General features: G+C 35.6%; 1 long non-coding RNA gene across 1 annotated transcript in view; it reads left to right on the forward strand.

Annotated features, from left to right (window-relative positions):
- The first annotated feature begins 19,333 nt into the window (after nucleotides 1-19,333).
- Nucleotides 19,334-20,468, forward strand: part of LOC105485598 (uncharacterized) — a 50,200-nt gene continuing 49,065 nt past the window's right edge. The window contains exon 1 of the long non-coding RNA XR_011615163.1: nucleotides 19,334-19,414. This is a non-coding gene — a long non-coding RNA (uncharacterized lncRNA). The remainder of the gene's footprint in view (nucleotides 19,415-20,468) is intronic.

The following is a 20,468-nucleotide window of genomic DNA, read 5'->3' on the forward strand; positions in this document are numbered from 1 at the left end:
CTGCAGCAAAATTGTCTCTGGGTTGGATCGGGGAAAGTATAATTTCCACAGATCTGGAGTGTAATTATCGATTTTTTTTTTGTAGCTCATTACATATTTGTTACCATATTTTAGTTCATTGTTCATTTACCTTTTGTAAGAATATTTAGCTTGAGTTTGTCTTTGATGAAAGCTCTGGAGGTGACATTTTATCTTTTCTTTTTGTATGCAAGCTCTCGAGCTTATATTTCATAGCTGATAAAATGGACAAAGCTGTGAAAATGAAAGGGAGAAAACCAAAAAAAGAAAAGTAAAACCTGTGAAGTAATTATATCTTTCTACAAACTGTGATATCATTATCTTTACTTGAGCCTTATGAGGCTGCATAAATACTTGAAAATGAGCAAATAAAATATTTCATTTCAGTTATGGGCTTAATGATAGACACTTAGCTTAAAATAAAACTTAAGACTGTATCTCACATAAAATCACAGATTTTCTTCTTTATTCGAGTGGGGTCAAAATATTTTTACCATGGTTTAAGCATTTTATACCCATATTTTTTAGTCTAAGCATTATTTTTATGATACTGAAGGGACATTATGTGCAAAACTTGTCCAGGAAAATATAATTGTCTATCACCTGAAATATGAAAATTACTTCACTTTATTTTGCTAAGGTCGAGGAAGGAAGTTACATATTTTCCTACAGTCACTCATTTTTCTCCCAAAGTACAAAAAGCTTCTCTTGTTCTGTGTTATACAAAGAAAAAGTTTTTTAAATCAAATCAGTAGAGTTGACTAATATTCTAACAGTTGTCATTTGACGGATTACAGAAATTATATAATATTTTTATGATTTTTGTTTATAAACACACAAAATATAAATCTAATTGAAAACTCTACTTTTTAACTTCTACCCTATGTTTGGATTACACTGAGTAAATGATTATTATTAAGTGTTTGTGTTATTGGCTTTTTGGTTTTCATGTTAAGAACTGAAGCCTTTGCTGCCAAACTCCTACAGCAAGGGCCATACATGTCACATAGGATTCTATCTGACCAAACCCTTTAGAGTACAAGGGAAGTCTGGTAACAAAGACTACCTGAGGCTACCGTGAACAAAAGGTCCCAGATTTGATACAACGTTTCAAATCAAGTACTCTGGACACTTTTTGAAATTTGACATAGCAAAATGGAATTCAAATTAAAGAAATTTACTCTTCATCTCTCCCAGTTATAGAATGTTATAGGTTACAACTTAAACAACATATGCTGTTGCAGACAAATCTAAAAAATGAACTTCTGTAAAATGTACTGCAGTGGATCTGGAAACATACTGAACAGAGCCATGTACATATGGCAGAACATAGTAAAACCAATAAAGAAAATGTCACCCCTTTATTAGAAAGAGAGGAAAAGTTCCCATCTAATGATCTTGGTGACATAGACGCTTTCATTAGGAATTTGATGTCTTTCTTTGACAGAAACAAGGCCATAGGGCACTGAACATACCGTGGAACTTCGCTTGTAAGAGACAGGAGAAAATCCCAATTAAATGAAGAGACTTTAGATGTCAGGGATGAGTTCAAATTCTAGAATTCCATGTGACTTAAGTAAATGAATAAAGAAATGATGGCCCAAAATCAATAAAAGGTATTCTCATAGCACTGTAGCTAACTAGAAGCAAGAGGATAAATAATAACCTAGAAATATTAGATCGCTGTTATAACCTAAGTGGTTTAAACTGCTTAAAGCAAATAACCCTTCTCTTGAGAAGAAATGCAGATGAACATTTATTATGTAAAGCTGATAGACTGGCAGGAACTCAGGTTAGGAGAGCAAAACAATAACCAGCTTCACCCTCCCCTTTTGTTTTTGGGTACCTTTGAGATTCCTCTCTGAATTTCTAGCTCAATGAGGAAAAAATAGAAGCCACTCATAGAAAGACTTCTGGACATAGGAAAGCTCAAATCTGGTTGAGGATTCTTTCACAAAAGAGCTGCTCTATTCTGACAAATAACTTGGCCCTTTGTTAAAATAAGAACCGGATACGTTTTTGTTATATTATTTTCAGTACAATTTTAGGGCCTAAATACATATATTTTATAGGCAAGTAAAACTACAAAGTTAGAAGAAGTAAAATCTTTCTCTTCCCATCAGTAACAGGTAACTAATTACTTACCCTTCCAGTTTTGTTTGTTTTATTGTTTTGTTTGTTTGTTTGTTTGTTTTGGTGGTTGTTTTTTTTTTTTTTTTTTTTTTTTTTTTGCTAGTACAGATGTAATTATGCTCTGTGGATGAAGAGATCAACAGATATCTGTCTATCTGTGGACGGATAGACATAGATAGATAGATAGATAGATAATAGATAGATAGATAATAGATGTTCATATATTTTGAGGGGGTAATTCTTGGTTCCATGGTAAGTCTCAGTTAAATATACACATGATTTTGTATTTATATATATATATATATATATATATATATATATATAGAGAGAGAGAGAGAGAGAGAGAGAGATGCTTTAAAAAGCATATAAAAGATAGATAGATAGATAGATAGATAGATAATAGATAGATAGATAGATAATAGATAGATAGATAGATAGATAGATAGATAGATAGATAGATAGATAGACAGATAGATAGATGATACATAGATGTTCATATATTTTGAAGGGGGTAATGCTTGGTTCCATGACAAGTCTTTGTTAAATATATACATGGTTTTGTATACTATAAATATATACAGAGAGAGACATATTTGTCTCTTCAGGGATATATTTGTATGCTTTTTAAAGATACAAAACATCCAGATAGATAGATAGATAGATAGATAGATAGATAGATAGATAGATAGATACAATGATTTATGAATTAAATTTCCTTATATTGAATTACTCAACCATCTATTAAATAAACCTGCATTGTTTTGCATTTTGTTTTCATTGTCATTTTTTCCCTCAGAAATCTTCTGTTATCTTCTATCCTTCAAAACCTCCATTTGAAGTTTCACACTGATTTTTCTTGGTGTATGTCTTTTTCTTTCTCCTGCTGGATACTCTGTGGGTTCTCTTAATCTGGCACTCACGTTCTTCAATTCAAAGAAACTATTGAATTGCTCCTTTTATGATTGCTCCACAAATGTTTGCTTTTTTCTCTTTCTGAAACTCAAAATATTTCAGATTCTTGCTCATAGCTGGATCCAGTTTTTTCTTTTCTCTAATATTGCTAATCACTTTTGAGCTACTTTTGCTCTAATCCTTCTATTAAATATATATCTTAGATACGTATCCGTATGTGTAAAATTTTCGTTTTTCTGCTTTTTTAGAAAATGTAGAGCTCTTCTTAATCTTTGCACTTTTTCATTTAATAAACATCTGGTATTTTATTGATGTTACCTCATCTCATATTGCTCCAAGTATATTACATTTTGATGATGTTTAGGCTTTGTCTAAGCCTCTGAACTTAATTTCAGAACCCTTCTTCAACTGTCTGGAGATACTTGACAGCTTGAATGAAACATGAAGACATTGGTTGTGGATTCCCCTGTAATATGACAGAATTGCTGTTCAGTTTTTCTTTGGGTAAATTTCAAGTTCGTGTGTGTGTATACATTTATTATGGTGCGATGTTTTGGTCTTTCGTTTGTGAATATCAATGATCTGTATGCTGTCTCTCATTCTTGATCTTATATGTCTATTCATTTTCTATATTATTTTCTATCTGCTTGTCCTTGGGAGACCTCAGTGTTTGATTCCCATAACTGGCTATATATTCTTCATCAATATCCGTACTCATTATTACAAATAATGTAATTTTAAATTCCGCTACTTGTTTTCATTTTCCTCAAAAGCCTTTTCTAAAATTTTATTCATTCATTTTTTAAAAAATGTTTTTCTATTACTTAAGGAAGAAATCCTCAGTTTGTCTTGGTTTCATCCTTAAATTCAGGGACGGCTCATCTTCCTCAGCTCTTTTGAAAATGGCGATATTTACTTTTACTGATGCAATATTACTATTGCTTCTGTCATTACTTTTTGTGTTTCCGCCATAGTTTTACATGTTCTTCTTTTACATCTTTTAGTTTTTCTTTTCTATCACCCAATTTTCTATAATATTTCATACATTCATAGTGTTGCTCTTGCTCATCTGTCCTCAGTCTTGAAAAACATGTTTTATGCTGACATAATGTTTGTGGGAAAAAACTGAACAAGTTATTTGCCTTTATCCCAGTTTTTGATCCCTGGTTGGGGAGTTTAAAACTTCTCAAATCTATAGCCTATAGAAATGATTGATATTCATACCTCCCAACACAATCCCAGGGTCTCATAGGTAGAGAATTTCTAAAGTGAATTATTATTGTGAGATCCTCTCCACATGGTGCATAGACACGCTTGCATAACTACCTTTTGTTCATTCGTTCAACACAACAACTTACTATGCAGAGCAAATGCTTTGCAAGTTTGCAGTTCAAGATCCTTTCTTTTCATTCAAAAAGGATGATACATAGGGGTAAACAGGCAGTTACCATGCCATAAGGACTGTAATGATGAGTAAATGCAGGAGGTTGTGCAAATATGTAGAAAGAGCACCACCTTTCACCAGCTGAGGCTGAGGAAGAATGGCTGGGACATAAAACAGAAATGGAGTTAAACTTCTAAAACGTGAAGTATGATGCAGAGGAAAGCTTTAGCAGAAAGATGTGCAGGTACAAAGGTTTGAAATTAATAGTGAGAGGCTGGGCACAGTGGCTCACGCCTGTAAACCCAGCACGTTGGGAGGCCGAGGCAGGCAGATCACAAGGCCAGGAGATCGAGACCATCCTGGCTAACACAGTGAAACCCCGTCTCTACTAAAAATACAAAAAATTAGCTGGGCATGGTGGTGGGCGCCTGTAGTCCCAGCTACTCGGGAGGCTGAAGCAGAAGAACGGCATGAATCCGGGAGGTGGAGCTTGCAGTAAGTCCAGATCATGCCACTGCACTCCAGCCTGGGCGACAGAGTGAGACTCCGACTCAAAAAAAATAAATAAATAAAATAATAGTGAGAGTGAGTATTATGTGAGAAAAAAGTATTTTCACAAATATGGAACACCGATTGTGAGATTTTTTTTTTTTTTTTTTTTTTTTGCCTGTGAGGTAAGATTGGAGAGATAAGCAATTAATTGACCACAAAAGACATTGTAAGTCATGTTAAAGGGGATTATTATCTGCAGAGCAATACTGAGACATTGAAAATTTAATCAGGGAAGTGATGTGATAAACTGCATTTTATAAAGATCTTTCTGACTTCAGAGTGGAGAATTGTTTGGAAAGGAGTAAGAATAGAGACTGGGAGATCAATTAAAGAGCTATTACCATAGACGAGTGATAACGTTTCTTGTGAAGGGGGGTGAAATGAGAATGAAGAGATGTGACTAGATTTGTCAGATATGTAGGAATTAGAATTTACTGGATTTGGTAATTGATCCGATGGTGTGAAAGTGAATGAGAGAGGTCAATGATTATAGCCTTTGGCTAGATCAACTGGGTCGCTGATAATGTGACTGTTTTCAGAAATATTTAAAATAAAAAATTTTGGTTTAGTTAGTGTGTGCATTATACAAATGGATGGAGGGACAGATTATATGAAAAAGAATGAATATAAAATTATTACATGAAATACAGCATATATCAATGAATTTCAACTACAGTATTATTTCAGCAAATCAACTTAACCATGGGGACATCAAATCTCATTATAAAATTTTTGTGTTTGTTTTCTTCTTCAATATTTTCTTCTCTTTTTTCCCTACTGTTAAACACAAGGAGATTTGGAGAATGGATACATAGAACATCATATTATTTACTTTTAAAGGAGACTTTCATTTTTTTTGCATAGAGTAGATCAGTAGGCCATCTGGCAATATTTTAAAATTCAAGTGATATTTAATAGTATTTCCACTGCAACAAGATAATCATAGAGTGCCAGGAATTAGGGATATGAATCTGGAGAGACTAAGTGTCAGAGCCATATTTTGACCAAAGTCTCCATGTCTTTGGCCTTGGGTGTCAACAGGACTAACATATTCAATTATTTCTAGCTTCCTCATAGGTATGTGACCACCCATGTATCCACATCCCTATCTTTCTTCTTATCTTACGATAGTTTTGTTTGATCATCTATGTGTGATTGAACAAATCCTAGCTTCCTGGTTTTCATTGTCTAGTTTCTACTGTGGTCATACCTGAAGGGGCCTTGGACTATGCCAACCTTTACTACACTATTTCTTTTTAATGCTGTTTTGGGAACACAATTCTTTATTTGTTTTAGTGTCAAATTGTCTAAGACATTTTGGAAGTAAGTTTATGGATTTCTTTCACACACACACACAAAAAAAAAATCACTCAAAGTCTGAGTAGATTTCTAACTCATTTGTTTCTAGTCAATTCCATGTGCCAATAAATGAATTGAAATTATTTTCTAGACATAATGCCTAAGCCAAATTTACTTTTTCATGCCCTACTTTCCCTCAAATTAGTGGTCAATTATGAATTTCAGGCTACCAAAAGTAAAAGGTGAGGAATTCACATGCGTAATCTGATTTTTGCCACAGTCTCAGTCCTTTTGTTCTCATGAGAAACTTTATCTGGTCCTTGTCTCCTGAGGCATTTTAAAATCTTATCACTTTCTTTTGGGCATCCAGGTTTCCTACAGTTTGTGGCTCCAGATTTTGGACTCTATATTTCTTTCATTTCTGCTTGCAAAGTGGCCATTTTTTCCTCAATTTCTTTCTTCTAATATTTTGCAAAAAGCAAAAGGAATGCCAACACACTGACTACTTCCAATCATTGCCCTAGAAGTCAAGCTCAGTAGTTACTTGATCTGTCTTCTAAGTATCACAGTTAACAGTTGTTTCACCAAATGTCTTGTATCCCATGGGTCTCCATCTTTCAAGTCTCTGATAGTTTCTTTTACATCTGCTGCTTGACCAATAAACCAATGCCATACAATTTTCTTTGGCAGTTTCTTCTTTTCTTTTCTTTTCCTCTTCTCTTTTCTTTGCTTCTCATCTCTTTTCTCTTCTCTTCCCTTCTGTTTTCCCCTTCCTTCCTTCCTTCCTTCCCTTCTTCCTTCTTTCCTTCCTTCCTTCCTTCCTTCCTCCCTTCCTTCTTCCTTTCCTTTCTCTTCCTCTTCCTCTTCCTTTCTTTCTTTCTTTCTTTCTTTCTTTCTTTCTTTCTTTCTTTCTTTCTTTCTTTCTTTCTTTCTTTCTTTCTTTCTTTCTTTCTTTCTTTCTTTTCTTTCCTTCCTTCCTTCCTTCCTTCCTTCCTTCCTTCCTTCCTTTCTTTCTTTCTTTCTTTCTTTCTTTCTTTCTTTCTTTCTTTCTTTCTTTCTTTCTTTCTTTCTTTCCTTCTTTCTTTCTTTCTTTTCTTTCTTCTTTACTCATCTCATGCTATTGACTAGGCTGGAGTCCGGTTTCACAAACATGGCTCACTGCAGCGGTAACATACTGGGCTCAAGCAACAATCCCACCTTAGCGTCCCAAGTAGCTAGGACAACAAGTGTATACTACAATGCTCAGCTAATTTTTGAAAAATTTTTTTTGTAGAGGCAGAGTCTCACCATGTTAGTGGTAGAAGGTATCTGAGTTATTGGTGGTGAATCCATATGGGTCTGAAGCAACCTCAATTCTTGCCTCCTCAAAATAAATAATTTGATTGAGGGGCAAAAGACAAGAAAAGAGGCAGGGGCATGTTTCAGAACAGGTGTCCAAGTTTATTAACAAAAAGTTTTACAGCAGGAAAAAACAAAGAACGAAAAACAAACAAACAAAAAAAAAACGTACAATTGAAAGAGACCCAAGCAGGTGACTTGAAGGACAAGTACCCCATTTATTTTTGATCCTAGGACTTTATGCTGGCTCACTTCCCATATCTTGTGCCCTTTTCCCTTTACCCTTCCCTAAGGGTGAGCTCCCCACATGCACGGTGCCCTCCTTACATTTGGGAGGTGAGCATGCATGGTGTGTTTAGGAAGTTGTGCGCATACCCATCTGAGGCTCTCTTCCCTTTTTGTGGGCCCTCAGGAGGTCACACGCTGTCATTTTGTCTCTAATGCGTATGACTGAGCTCACTTGCCCAATTCCTGAGATTTTATTGGAAACTGATTAACAATTTCAAGTGTTTTTATGTGTCTGGCAAACTGCCTCTTCCTGGTGCCTGCAATCAATTATCACTTTAGTGTGACAACTGTGTACCATCAGGAATTGCCTCTCCCTGGTGAAGGCTGCCAACTATCATTTTTAGAAAGGCAGTGTGATAACTGGTGAACCATCGACCTGATGGCTGCCTGACATTCCTGGTGGGGGCTGGAGGAGCAGGGATTCCTCTCCTGCTCTGCTCATGCCTAACTACCTATAACAACCAAGTTGCCCAGGCTGGTCTCAAACTCCTGGATTCAAGCACTCCTCCTGTCTTGGCTCCCCCAAAGTGCTGGGATTAGAGTCATGAGCCACTACACCCAGTCTATCATTTTAAATAATAATAGCTGTTTAAAAATATGAGCCCCAACTTCAATTGTTATTCTATTGTACACTTTATTTCTCATTTATATCAAGTTTGCAACAGACTTTCCTGATTGGCTCCATATTCTTCCCAAAATGGTGAACACGAATTCAGGTTTGTTCAATCTTTTGGGTTTTCCATTTTCAATTCGTGGCTTTTAAGGTCACCATTGGTATTTGTCTGAAGTCTGGGGAATAGGGAAAGAGCATGGAGAATTCAGAGTAGGAAGATTTTATCTGCCCAACATGGTAATAGTCCATATCAAGTCAGTTTAGATTTTGTTGGCCTCAGTTATATGGCCACACTTACCTACAAAGATGGCTGGGAAATGTGGATTGGTATGTTCCCATAAAAAAAAAGAAGAAGAGAAAATGGGTTTGGTGAGCAATTAGCCAGCCTCCACTGTAATAAATACCATTTTAACTTACCTCAGCTTCCACTCCACCTCCTTTGTATTAAGAGAATTGGAGCTTCTATGTCACCAAAATGGATAATTGCCGCCCCTCTGTGGCTCTTTGAGGCCATAACCATTTCTGGTCAGACTATTCTGGGGGACTTTAAGTAGAAACTGGATCTTCAGTTTCTGACACCTCAGTAAGGCAACCAAGACCTTTTCAGCTGTAACAGCAAGAAGGCAGAAACACACAAACTTGTCCTCAAGTTTAGCTCTTCCAATTTCAGTAGGAAGTTCTAAGACTTAGTTCGGGCAGAGACAAATGCAGGATTAAAGCAACTAAAAGCAGATGTGAGCTTTCTGTAAGTCAAAGCAAAATTCTAACTTAGTAAGAGAATTGATAATGCATGCAAAGTAGCAAGGGGGGTCAGACACAGACATGCCAAATGGCACAAGACAAGTTGTCCTGACATGGATTTTAGGATTAGAGGCATTTTAATTTTTAATCCAGCAACCTGGGGCTTCCTAATCAACCCACTCAATCTTCCTGGGAGGCCTCTGACCTACAGGGTTCGGAAAATTATCAGAGAACAATAACAGTACAACCACAAAGCAGACAAGAGAGAACTGGCTAGTTACTTAAACTTTTCAGCATGTCTTTCTTCAGGAAAAAAGGAAGAATATAAATTCAACCCAGTTTTGTCTGCTGCTCCAGCTCTGAGAACCATCCTGCTTACTAAGAACAAACTTCCTGATGGCAGTTTGGCCAGGAGGGGACGATCTGCTTTCCTGATTAAGCGTCTCTGCTGAAGCATTACTGCTTTCAGTGATGACTGTCCTTTTAAAAAATGACTATGTTTTTGAGTCTCACCTTCCCTCAGGTAAGTAAACCATCCAGTTTGTGGGGTTGAAAACAGCTGCTAGAATTTTTGTTTTATACACATTCCCTTTCAGCCACTACTGAATAACAGACAGTGTGTAGGAATAGAAGCCAATCAAGTTTATGCCTATTATCTAAATATCATGTAAATATTTCTAATACATTTAATTGATCCCCTCAATCAAAAATTGAAAAATTAGCTTTACCTTAGATGTCATTAAGCTTCAGTGTAATTGACAATTGGTTACCTTTACACCTATGCCAATAAAATATTTTATGGTATTGCCTCTTTAACAGATTTAAAACATACTGGAGCCTGAATGTGAAGTTGAATGTATCCAATTTTAAGCGACCGGGCTGGAGGCTATTTGGTTATTCTTGCTGTTAAGTTTTTCTTCTGATTACTGCTTAGTCATTCCAATTGTTCGCTTAGTAATTCATCATAATGATGGGCTAAAAGATCAAATCAACACCCTTTGGCCAAACTGGGTGTATTGAGAAGATTTGGCTCTGTCTTTGTTCTGAGGACAACTTCTTACACCACTACTTACCTAGTAAATGCTCAATAAATATTTGATGTTGATAATGTTGATGGTCATAATTGCAAAAGTAAGCAGATAATAAACAGAAATCAAGTTTTCAGTTAGGCTCACATACCAGTCTGCCTTTTAAAACAGGAACGTAATTCTTCTTGCCTCTGAAATTTGCTTTCACCCCTGAAGTCAAGATGCTACAGAGTTAGCGTAGCCATCAACACTATTCAGCACTTACTCTCAAAATGATTTTAGGTGATTTGTAAGTTAAAATGAATTTCCAACATGCTGAGCAATGTGATCTGTCATATTAGTCTAGATGTCAGGTGCCTAGACTTTCTCTGTGAGAAAGTATTTACAGCGCTTTTGCTCAAGAACTCATAAGGAACATAAGTGGGAGACAATTGTTATTTAAATTAGTGAATTATAACTATTGTGAACTTCTTTTTAACGAAAACACCTACACCAATTAGTTCATATTTTGTATCAAAGTGATTATTTCCCAACCTCATTTTCTCTAATCAAATCACTGTTTGTTACGGAAACATGGCAAGCTGTCAAATGAGTGGAATGTCTTTTTCTAATCCTGACTTATTAGTATAATTTTTCCCTTCAAGAGAGGCAGCAAAAATATCCACGGGAACTATAATTGGCTATGGAATGAGACAGCCGCCTCTGGCAATTGAGGTGAAGTAGGTTGGCTGCTGAATTGTAAAGATCCCATTTTTCGTTGTTAGCTCTTGTCCCTCCTTCGTACCCCATCCACATGGGCGAGTTTAATCAGCAATTCTATAGTAGGAAGCTCCGTGGCACTCTGAACTTGTATTTGAGCTCAGTTTTCTACTGATTAAACATGGGAGCTTGGAAAATGACTTCACTCTTGTAGGCATTAGTTTTCCCACCTGCAAATCAAGGATATCACCTTCTTGGTTGAAGTGTGTAAAAAGAATTAAATATAGTGCATATTATGTGCCTATCATGAAGTGCTAAATAATGGCAAAAATTATTACTATATTTTGGGAAATAACAGTTTAGCTAATGTGAATGGCATGGCAAAATAACCCCGCCCTCTTTCCCGACCCTTCTTCCCAGGGCATGATCGTGGCTATTCCATGGTCAACATATTAAATGTCAATTTTAATCCCAGAGTAAAATTTCATAGCCAACTAGAAACTCTAGAAAATGGAGATTGATAATGGAAGTGCTGATAAATCTTTTGATGTTTTCAGGAATGTAACGGGCTTCTTAAGAAACTGGAGTTGCAAGGTAAGCTGTTTACTTTCTTTCTTTTTTTTTTTTTTCTGCTAAGAAGGCAATTATGCAGTCCTGTTGGAGAAGTTTATAATATGATTAAACAGTCAACATTAAATCAAATGGTGATCCAATCCCCAAGAGGGAGTTTACCTTCACAGTACTTTTGAGATACTGAATTGTATTTTCAAATGTCTTTGTACTGAACTATGGAGAAGGAATTGCTAATGTTTTTAAGGCAGTTAAAATAGGTTGATGGAGGGATGACCTTTTTAAAAATGTTTTTCTAATTTTAATATTTACTAACTGAGAAACATTTTCACTATTGGCATTTTAAAAATTCTTAACAATAACTGAATAACTGGTCCAGAGAATCCACCGAATATTTGCTCATGTCAATTTGCATCAGATTTACATTTGATACACACACTGCAAAGCAATTTGTGCTAACACATGTAGTAACAAAGATTACACTTTAAATCCGTGTAATAATTCAATTACCAATGTATTTCTAATTTAGTAGACATTAGTATTTTTATAAACACCAAATAGATTAAACATATTGTAAAGGAAGATTCTGTATATCAGCCTTAAAAGATAAAATTATGGTAAGCAAATCAGTTTGTAAATAATATAATTTTTATATTTGATAGGGGGAGTGATTTATTTACTACCACTGTGTCTGCATGAAATAAAAATCTACCACTTTCTCTCTTCTGGTATGCATTAAAATAAACAGTAACCTACTTATCAGTGAATTTACATTCAAAAATATTTTTAAAAGTATAAGAGAAAACACATTCTAATAAAAAAAAACAGATCTACTCAAACAGTATAATAATGATATAGAATTAGACAGGTCATATATCCTCCTTAAGACTCAATTTAACTAATATAAATTGGAGGAAAATAAAGATTAAATATAACACAATAGGGAACACTTCAAGTTGTATATATATGTTCAAAATTCTGATTATGATGAGACCTTCGTGTTTTTAAAAACAAAATAACCTTAAGAAGGATAAAAGAATATTTCCTTAATAAGTAACATAAAGTAGCGTTTGAAAACATGAAGTACTAGATTGCCTGGGTTAAAATATATACTGTTTCTCAACTAGTTTTATGACTTTGGGAAAGTCACTAAACTCTGGGCCTTGCTTTTCCTCTCTGTGAAATGGGAAGTTAATAATACCTCATAGGTTGCAGGGAAAAGGAACACATATACACTGTTCATGGGAATATAAATTAGTTAAGCCACTGTGAAAAAAGGTTTGTAGATTTCTCAAAAACTTAAAGCAGAATTACTTTTTGAGCTAGCAATTCCACTACTGGTTATATACCTAAAGGAATATAAATCATTCTACCATAAAGACACATGCACATGCATGTTCACTGCATCTCTATTCACAATAGCAAAGACATTGGAATCAGCCTAGATGCCCATCAATGATAGACTGGATAAATAAAATGTGGTAGACAGGTGTGGTAATCCCAGCACTTTGGGAGGCCGAGGTGGGCTGATCACGAGGAGATCAGGAGATCAAGACCAGCCTGGCCAACAAGGTGAAACCCCATCTCTACTAAAAATACAAAAATTAGCTGGGCTTGGTGGTGAGTGCCTGTAGGCCTGTTGTCCCAGCTACTCAGGAGGCCGAGGCAGGAGAGTGGCTTGAACCCGGGAGGTGGAGGTTTCAGTGAACCAAGATTATGCCACTGCACTCCAGGCTGGTGACAGGGTGAGACTCCATCTCAAGAAAAAAAAAAAAAAAAATGTGGTACATATACATCATGGAACACTACCTAGCCATGAAAAAGAATGACATCACGTCCTTAGTGGCAACATGGATGGAATTAGAGGCCATTATTCTAAGTGAATTAATGCAGGAGCAGAAAAAACATGTTGTCACTTTTGAGTGGGAGCTAAACAATAAGTACATATGAATATAAAGAAGGAAACAATAGATACCCAGGCCTACTTGTGGGCAGAGTGTAGGAGGAGGGTGAGGATTAAAAACTACCCATTGGGTAATATGCTTATTAATTGGGTGACAAAACCCCATGACATACAGAGTTTGCCCATGTAACAAGCTTGCACATGTACCCCCTGAACCTAAAATAAAAGTTGAAAAGAGAGAAAAAATACCTCATAAATTCATTTTGAGGATTGAAGGAGGCATCTAGCTGTGGAAAAGCTTTTCAACTGTGCCTGGCAAAGAATATTTAATTATTAGAGGTAGGTCTGAATGTATATATTTATGTATTTGGAAGCCTAATTCTCATGGAGATCATTTTCCAAAAATCTCAGATGTTATTTTATATTATTAACAGAAGCTTACTGTTAACTCACTCTTACTTTTTCCGTAGCAGGAATGACCTAGAAAATAGTACTGCATTTCTTTTCTACCAGTCTCACTTTATTTTGAAAAATGAGCTCAGAATTGGTAGGCATTAGTGTAGTAGTCCTCAAAATATATCATATATTATAATTACATGGATGACTTGCTAAAAACAGATTGCTGGACCCGGCCACCAAAGATTCTAAGACTCCATTTGCATGTTTTACGAATTCTCAAGTGAGGTTGATGCTATTCTTTTGGAGACCACACTTTGAGAACCTTTGCCAGAGAAAACAATTTGGAGAAAAATGGAGCCATCTGAGTATAGAAACCATTTTTATTTCTGCATATAGGTTAGAAATCACATTGACGCAGTATGTGCTAACATTTGACTGGCTAATTGATATGTAGAGGATATTCACTCCAATGATTTGGATTCTGCTTTTTAAGAAGTTCCCCTTTGCAAATCAATACAGTCTGGAAACCTCCTCAACACATCCCATTAGGGAACATAGTAACAGAAGATAAATAATGAAAACAATCGGGTAAATGATGAAAAGAGTAGATGATCCCACAGAGTCTTTGACTGACAGGCTAATGAGATGACACTTTAAAATTCTAAGCAGGAGGCAGCCAAGTCTCTCCCTTCTACAAGGTGTTTGACCAGAAAAATGTCATCTAAGTAATGTTTTGGGAAGATTAATTTTGTGGTAAAATACATAGCAATAGTGATTAAATTGGACTGGGAGGGAGGCTATGTTCATAGAACACTTGTGAATGGTGGCAGGAATGAAAAGAGAGAGAAAAATGAATCAGCAAAACCCACTCACTGATTCTATGTGGGGATAATTGAAGTTTCAAGCTTGGGTTCTTGGAGATTAGTGCCCTTGAGAGGAAGGGAAGGCAGCTGAAAGACGTTATTTTATGGGTATGCTATTGGATTAAGTTTCTGATTTTAAACCAGTGTGGCTTGGCTTCAAGGATAGCCTTTTCTTTTTTTTTTCCTCCCTGAAAGCAAAATCAGCACTGTTCTTCATGCCTCAAATAAACGTCCACCCTACCAACGATTAGTTCAACCAGAATTTCATGTCTCCACAATCGTTTTTAGGCAATCTCTATCCATTTCTTTTCTCTCCTTTCAGCTTCTGAGTCCTCTTGTCTTCATTCTCTACTCTCCCACTCATTCTACTTCATGTGAAACTTGTAGGTAGAAAGAAGCAGGGTCAAGACAAACGTTATGTGACTATTATATTTTATCGGATTGTTTTGTTTTGTCATATCTGAACAGTAAAGAACAAGGATGAACTATAATTTGGAACAAGAGAGGAGATAGAAATTGGAGAGAAATAGAGAAATAATTTTTGAGAGAGCACTGCTTAGGACACAGTTATTGGCTTACTCTTTATCATCTTGTTTAAAAATATGAAGGCAAACTGTGAGCTCACAAAGATAAGCTATAGGGTTAGAGATAGAAAAACATGGGAATCTAGGGTTTAATGATGAAAGAGAAAACTGCTGGATGGGGGTGCTTGATGCTACCTACCCCATAACTTGGCCAGTCTGAGGAAGGACATAGGGAAGTTCCGGAGGTTGCAAGGTCAACAATCACCACATTTTATTTAGAGCACTGTCAGTTATTGCCAAAATTGTAGAAGCACCTCCATTCTGTAATATTATTTTTATGTACATTATTTCTGTTGAACACAGCAAGTCAAAGGTGAAATTATCCCACTGCATTGATTCTTTACTTTGTAAAAGTGAAGGTGTATTGAGTAATGTATTACACATTTGGCATTAAGTTGCTTTTGTTGCCAATAAACAATATGAAGCCAAAGTGCAAAAACAAACATTTGAAAGGGAAAGCTCAGAGAAAGTCATTAGATCACAAAGCTCTACACAAAGAAGTTAAAGAAACACCAAAGCTAGTGCAGCCATAAATATTTAGCGATTAATTGGAGAATTCTAGTCTCCCTACATTTGGGAAATCATTCTATAATGAGCACAGCAGCTAGGATTCATCTATGTATCATGAGACAATGTCTAAATGACAAAGCTGTCTGCAAATGTCTCCTACATTTTTGTGAGATATTTTTAGGGGTGAATCTCCATGACACAGTAATGACAGCTGATATCTTGGTACTGTTTAGTGCAGGACTCCTTAGTGTGTTGATATCAAAATCATTTTAATGCTTCATAAAATGCAGCATTTCAGAAAGCACTATTCTATAAAATGTGTGCATTATTTATTTTAATATGTGTGTTTTCAAAGAAAAAAATAATAAAAAGTTGAAAAATAAGAGAATTTTCAACTTCGACATGGAGATAGACTTTTCACATGTGTCATTATTAGTTTTTTTTAACCTTCATTATAACATATCATGAAAATGCTTAGACCCACAGAGATAACAATGATAAAAGTAATTACTCATTCAGATGGAATTTTAAAAATGCAATGTTTTCTGAATGGTGGAGGATGAGATTTGAATGGGAAAGAGAGTAGTGTTCTATCTGGAGAGTGACTGACATGACAAATGTCACTGAAAATTATGAAAATAGTAGGTAAAATTATTTGGAGGCTAGGAGAACAGAGGTGAAGGCATCCACAGGAAAGTGGCTATTGGCCTAGGGGTTCTTACTCTTTGCAGGAGAAGCCACCACATTCCTATATAGAGTATTTTCTGTCATCTCTAGTGTACCTAAGAGGTTGAGAAGATGGGAGAGAAAATAAGGAGACATTTGATTTATATCTGATTATGTGGAAGAGAAGGAGTATTTACAGCATTGTTCCTATTGAAAAGTGTCGTTTGCATTTTAAACATTTGAATTGCAGTTGAGCATCTGGTACATTCACAAATTGGGGCCCGAATTGTACAGAATGGTACAAAGGAGTTTTAAGAGTCTGTAGAAAGACGGCATGCCTTGAATACAACATAGTTTAATGATATAGTGGCCATGCATCTGGAGCCAGTCTTCTGAAATAGCCTACCATAGGCTTACGTCATTTACCTACATTTCATATTAGCTCTCCGTAAGTTTCTCCATTATCTAGGCTTCTTCCAAGAGCTTATTGATGCTCTTATCGGATCTGCTTAATTAAGCACACTATTGACAAAATCTGGATCTTTAATCTAGCCTAGTAGAAGTTAGACGCACTCTCTCAATTGCTCATGAAGCTCATCCATGGTGTGAAAATAGAAACCTTGTAGTAACAAGTCAGTCAAGTTAGTATTCTGGCATTTATTATATGCTAAACATTCTACTATCACTTAACAAAGATTGTCTCTTTAATCTTTCTAATAAAGATACGAGTATTATCCCCATTAGACAGATAAGAAAGCAAAGGCCAAGCCTCATAGCTGTAATTGCAGAGTCAAAAATCGGATCCAGGCATTTTATTTCAAGAGCCTGCTCTTAATTCCTCTGCTCCATTGCAAGCTGTTTACATCTGTCTGGGAGTTGATGCATTCATTCTCATCAAATGGATTTTGAAGCAGAGTCGAGTAGTCAGCCTGGAAAATCACAAATTACTATCTTATCTTCCCCAAGTGATAATAAACTGTTTTTCAAGGATTGGTGCCTTTAACATGTTCTATCTCTCATTCCATCTAGAAAAGTGTTCTGCACCTTTCAGGAACTCAGTAAGTATGGATTGACTTAAAACTAATGTATATGTAGTCAACTAGCTCCTTAAGACAGAACTATTCTATCCAAATAGTTAATGGCTCAACAAAATAATTGCATACCTTTTTCATATTTTGCTATTCTTATAGTTTATGGTTCCTTATCAATAATAGTATTTTTCATACCATTTCTTGGGTGGGTTACTGACCAGAACATTCAACACATATATTAAAAATGCTGTCTAAGATTAATTTATAGATGGCATATACATTTAAAAAAATACACATTAATAACTGCTTAACATGTACTTATAGTTTCATATGGATGAAAGATACGTGTATAATATATGTGTGTATAATATATGTATGTATTTATATATACATATATGTATATAAACCATGTATATGTATATTAAACATATATATGTATATTTTGACCTAAGCCTTGTTTTAAGTTATTTACTTTCATCATCTCATTTAACTTTCCTAGTGGGGGAAGAACTACTAATGTTCCATTTGACAATTGAGAAAACAGATGTGGGGCAGTTAATAAACTTGTCTTTTGTCAGACAGCTAGCTAATGGTGGAGTTAGAATTTAAAACTAAGTATGTAGACTCCAGAGCCTGAGGTCTTAAACATTGCACAACACTGGCTCTCTGCAGTCATAAATCATAAATTATATTTTCTTTGATGTCTAATTTCTTTGAAGCCTTCCTCCTTTTGGGTCTGCATACTAACCAGCTGTATTACATGTTATGTGACTGTAAATTAGATAGAATGTTGAGATTTTCATCAATATTCTTTTTAAAAATGTTAAAACAATCTCATTTTTATAACATTTGTTCAATACATTTTATTTTAAACATGCTATGCTAAGAACATAGGGTTTTCAATGAGGTTTGGCATGAATTCTTTCCTGGATAACTTTATAAATACATATATATATATATTCAGTGAGAATGGTGTTCCTCAATGAGAATGAAGTAGAAGGAAGATAAAGGGAGAAATACAATAATCTCATGAGAAGCATTTTAAAACCTTATAGATAACACACTTGGCAACCCTCTCCCTAAGAATCTGTTATTCTCATCTCTAGTTTATTTTTGTTTTGTTGTTTTGAGACAAAGTCTCGCTCTTAGCGCCCAGGCTGGAGTGCAGTGGTGCTATCTGGGCTCACTGCTACCTCCGCCTCCCTGGTTCAAGCAATTCTTCTGCCTCAGTCTCCTGAGTAGCTGGGATTACAGGTGCCTGCCACTATAACTGGCTAATTTTGTATTTTTAGTAGACACAGGGTTTCACCATGTTGGTCAGGCTGGTCTCGAACTCCTGACCTCAGGCAATCCTCCTGCCTTGGCCTCCCAAAGTGCTGGAATTACTGGTATGAGACACCACGCCCAGCCTCCCATCTCTAGTTTTATAGTAATAATAATATATTTTATCAAGAGAAACGATGTGTTTAACTGTCTCTCCCTCCTCCCGTCTACTCCCTCCTCCTCCCATCTACTCCCTCCTCCTTCCCTCTACCCACCTCCCTCCCTTTTCTCTCCCCTCTCACTAGATACTTTCTCTGCAGCAGTGGGTGAAGTAATATGGCCCAGGGGGTGCTTGTACTTCCTTTAGTAGGGCAAATGTGAACAGGGTGATATTTAGGAAAAAGAAAACTAGGAACAATCTATTTAGTTCTGCTTCTAGTACAGGTTGAAGCTAAGGGCAATTTGAGTTCTTGAAGCCCATGGACTGTTCAGATTAGGTTGCCGAGGAAATAATCTGTGTGAGTGTGTTACAATTACAGATCAAAACAAAGCAATGCTGCAAGAGGCTACTCTGAATCTAATTCCCCTGGGAAGGAGAGAATGTCCACATTTATTCAGAGGTACGAGGCCATAGCCAATTATCTTTTCGTTTGAAAAATGACCAAGAGTTATAATGCCTTGATTTTGTTTAGGCTTTGATAAAGTTTGTGGCACAATGTTACTAAAATTTTCTCATTCATTTCTCTTAATAACCCCCAGAGTAAAGAGTTTCTGTTTTATCAAGAGAGAAAATGACCCTTTCTGGGAAATATAGGACATTGGCTTAAAAATGAAATGTATACTAAGCAGAGCTGTGTGTACCATAATATTATAAAAGCTACATGAGTCATTTAACTTTGTGGACTGACCTATGTGAATGTGGTTGTGGTGAGGAGAGAGTAGGATTATGGATAGGTTTTGACTAAGTAAGTAGGCTGTAAAATCACTTGATAAAGAACAAGTTGCTGAGGATTATTCTAGTGTACCAGTTAATACAATTCAAGTAAGATGAAAATCAAATGTGAAAATCTGATGGTAGTATTGAATTAATGACTACAGATGAAAATAAAATTTCAGCTATATATTCAAGTGCATCAGGATTTAGTTAGTTTCCAATTCAGAAACAGGTGTTAAATACAGGTCTAGATAATGACAGAAAGGTATGGTCTCTGTGATCCCCATACCTGCAAAATCACCCTGTGAAAGTTGCCCAGCAAATACCTAATTACAACTTAACTTGTTCATAAATCCATGATAAAATCAATACATTTTCCTCATAAAAAGAAGCCTTCCATTGGAGGCTGAATTCCATTTTTTCTTTTATTTTTTATTTAAAAGCAAACACATTTTCTACTTGAATGTTGAATAGGAAATGCCTGAAAATTTACTACATCTCCAGGGCTAAATTTTGCAAGTTCTTTATATTTAATATAGCTTTGATGAACAATTTTTAGTTAGTAGGACTTAATAAGCAAAACAACTGAATATTATTTAAAGTACCCATGATTTTTTTAAAGCAAATAAAAGCCAAAGGAAAGAAAAAGGCTTTAATATACAGGAATATGGAACCAACAGTATAACTGAGAATTTCAATTGTTTATAGGAGTGATTTGAGTTATGTCCTGTCAACCATTA

Source organism: Macaca nemestrina, chromosome 16 (assembly GCF_043159975.1).
Source record: "Macaca nemestrina isolate mMacNem1 chromosome 16, mMacNem.hap1, whole genome shotgun sequence".
Taxonomy (NCBI): domain Eukaryota; kingdom Metazoa; phylum Chordata; class Mammalia; order Primates; family Cercopithecidae; genus Macaca; species Macaca nemestrina.